Source organism: Aplysia californica, unplaced genomic scaffold (assembly GCF_000002075.1).
Source record: "Aplysia californica isolate F4 #8 unplaced genomic scaffold, AplCal3.0 scaffold00191, whole genome shotgun sequence".
NCBI classification, from domain to species: domain Eukaryota; kingdom Metazoa; phylum Mollusca; class Gastropoda; order Aplysiida; family Aplysiidae; genus Aplysia; species Aplysia californica.
The window spans coordinates 632332-635863 of NW_004797461.1; the positions used below are offsets into that span (position 1 = coordinate 632332).

The 3532-nt window shown below is 37.9% G+C and overlaps 1 protein-coding gene across 2 annotated transcripts in view; it reads left to right on the forward strand.

The window, feature by feature from the left end:
- Positions 1 to 2416: 2416 nt before the first annotated feature.
- LOC101860814 (serine/threonine-protein kinase PAK 1) overlaps positions 2417 to 3532 on the forward strand; it is a 26105-nt gene continuing 24989 nt past the window's right edge. The window contains exon 1 of one of the 2 annotated variants that reach the window (XM_035969886.1): positions 2417 to 2594. The gene's annotated coding sequence lies outside the window, so the exon portion shown is untranslated. Of the gene's footprint in view, positions 2595 to 2717; positions 3050 to 3532 lie in introns of those variants that run through there. The other variant, XM_013082739.2, reaches the window with a different exon arrangement.

Below are 3532 nucleotides of genomic sequence, written 5' to 3' on the forward strand. Positions count from 1 at the left end.
ACGCACACACACACACACACACACACACACACAAACACACACACACAAACACACACACAACAGGTTACAGATGGAGTCTACTGGTTGGCAAGAGGATGGCGATTACAGATACAACTAAGGCTAGTGAAAAGACAACGAGGCATTGCATTAGTATCGTTTACATTTGAAATAAAATTTTTTTCGTATAAACATTGCAAATGAGATGCGATGTCACTTAATGAATAACACTGGGCACTTTTGGCGTCACTGTGCCTTGAGAGTGACTACACCTTGGCGCCCCAAGTCAGTTGTTTACATGTATTCATGTTGTCTGTATGATTAATATTGCGCCTCGGTCCGCAATCACGGCTGCACTTCTGAGATGCATAGCGTTTACCCGGGAGTTGGTTTACATATTCTAGACTTGTCCTTACAACTGGGTAACGTAATGGCAGTGACCAATAATGCTGCTGTTTGTGAGACCTTGGGTGCATAAGCCGTCCCCGTGTATGGTGTCCAAAAAGTGCTCAATGGAAGATTGATCAGCGAGCTGGGTGGGGCAACAAGTTAATGTAATTCTGCCTGAATTTATTTTTGGTGTTGTTCGAATATTATGGGGTCTTGCATTATCCTGATGGAAGAAGAAGTTCTGATACCTCTGAAAAAAAAAAGATTAAATAAATAAAATATATACATTATGGCACCACCAGAGGCATGGATATTTGCTTGATGTACCATTGTGCAGTGACACTATTCCCGTGGCCAACGTCGACATTTGAAAGATTACACTAGGCCCGATGATTAGCCTAACTGATTTAGGGCACTGAGTTAAACAAACCAAACAAAAGATCATCCTTCCCCAACACCCGAGTAGAAAAAAATGCCTACTCCTAAAGACCCCCGCCCCCTTATTAAACCCCATTTTTCACTACCGCTGCCTGTCACGTTAAACATAAGTTGGGTTACAGGTTTTAATATCATGGGTGGGGGAAAGACTCGACTAAAACTGCAGAAACCAAGTCATCGGAAATCTCGACCAGGTGGGTTCAACTGCAACGAGATGACCTTGATGTATTGCACGTCCCCTTAGGGTGCAATATTTTATCATTGACAAAGTAGCTAAACCAGGGTGGTCCCTTAACATGACTGCACTTTGGGCTATAGTGACGACAATTCCTATATGTTTGGTAAGTAAAAAAGATTGTTGGTAGGCGCAATTGGCAGTCCCCCTTCTTCACAATAAATATAGGCAAGGCTTAATAAAAAATTTAATGTTTCTTGAAGGTGAAGAAATAGAACAGCGTAGTAAGCCTAGCCTAAAAAGTATGAAAGCATACGTAGTCTAGATAGATAGATAGATAGATAGATAGATATATATATATATATATATATATATATATATGTTTTGAATGAATCATAAGCTAGACACCAGGCCAATGAGATCATAACACTACAGACGTACCTATCAGGTACATGTAGGCCTAGGCCTATACTTTAATTAATTCAAGGCTCTTCAAGTTGAAATGGCAGTTTGAATGGCTATTGACGATCATTGTAACAATAAAGATGGGCACCGTAAGAGTGCCTTTCAAATATAGGATTTAGAAGAGGAAAAACAATTTCTAGATATAAAAAAAAATTCTAGAAATATAGATCTAGATTGATTAATCATACGAGAGACTGAATTTTATAATAATTTATTATATTGACAAAATACTCGATACAGTAATACTCATTACTCGAGTTCAATTCCGAGTAACTAAAATCTCAAGAAAATACTTGCCAAACATAGGCCGAACTCTACTGAGAAAGCCTAGGCCGGACTCGATTTTACACGAAGAGCCCTGCTTTAATAAATTTAATGCGTTTAATCTATATTTCTTCAAAAGTGCACAGAGTATATAGTTATTATTTGGGATATTAATAACATCTATCCGACAAACCCAACCGTTGTTAAGCTTTTAGATGAAGTCATAGGCCTACTTTAAACATAACGATTGAACAAAATATTATTAGTGAGCATTGTGCCTTCTCCCAAGACTGCAATTATTTTGCAGACTGGCCTTACCTTACGTAGATAATAGATAATGTTAGAGCTGTTTAATAATATTTGTTACTTCTTTGTAAGCTCTGATTTAATAGTACTAAATCTAGTTTTGTCATTATCAGATAGCTGTTAGACAAGTAATGTTAGAGCTGTTTAATAATAATTGTTACTTCTTTGTAAGCTCTGATTTAATAGTAGATCTACTAAATCTAGTTTTGTCATTATCATCAGACAGTAGATAGCTGTTAGACACTCGATTAATCATATGACCACTTGAAATCGATTTAACCCCGATATTTAACTAGGCATCAAAAAGAATAATCGCACTATTCGAGGGTCAGAAACCGGCGCTCAGCGCTCGAGTGTTTGGTTACTTGTCTGGCCGACACATCAACAAAGCATCAACACACCCCTGTGCAACATGGCATTATGGGAAGCACACTTCATTTTTAGTGCTTAGCGATCATGTGTGTCGCGATTTGTTTTTAAAGAAAGCTTTTTGTTCGTGAGAGCCATACAGAAAGTTATTCTGTTCTACCAAGGATATTTTGTCAATATTAGCCTAAAGGTTTGTATTTTTGTACTTGATGGTTCTGAACTATTGCTGGAATCGGGAAAACTGTTGGAAGAGCAATAATTTGATGAAGCTGGCTGATGCATTGTTTTAGTCCAACTCTTTTGATGTCCATCAATTGTCAGAACGGACAGTGACTAGATCTAGATGATCTACTTCCGCATTTAGTTTTCAAGTTGGGTGCTGTTTCTTTCTTTGCTTGTTTTTTTTGTTGCTTTCAGACTCTAATCATCAATTAATTTTAATTAGGCTAAGGATACCTCGCCTGAGGTCGTGACTTTTCAAAATGGACGGATTCAACGGTGGTTTAGTCTGAAGTCGGAAAAGTGTGTAGATCTAGATCTAATCTAAGTACAGTGAAGACAGAGTAAGGCGATATATCTCAACTCAAGCTGTGACTGTCACTGGCACTGGTGTCCCGTACAAGTACAAGACCAAGAAGAGAGAAGGTCTTCAGATCTTCACAATTTAGATTTTGCACCTTTAGTGGGAATGTTTGAGGGGAGAATATTCTTTTTCAGTTCGAAACCTTACATATTTAAAGACAACCTTTTGTCCTCTTTTTGGTTTTTAAGAGTTGGCTAACAAATATAGATCTAGGTCATCTTTGTCTGGACTATCATGCCTCTCTATGGCTATGCCATCATGCCCATTGAATTGCCACTTTCTTTGTCAGTCACATATTATCTTCTTGTTCTTCAAATTCTTATAGAGACTATATTATTATATGTGAGGCATCCTGGTGAAATCAGGCGCTCGTCTAAATAATGAAATCAAAGAAATTGGCATTTTTCTGGTTGGCTGTTACTGTTGGGCAATTTATGGAAGAGGCTAGCCGTACTTAAAATGACGGCTAGACTGGCAGTCTAGCCGTACTTATTCTTAATATGATGGCTAGACTGACCATTAAAAAAAAAAAGGCCTACTGAATT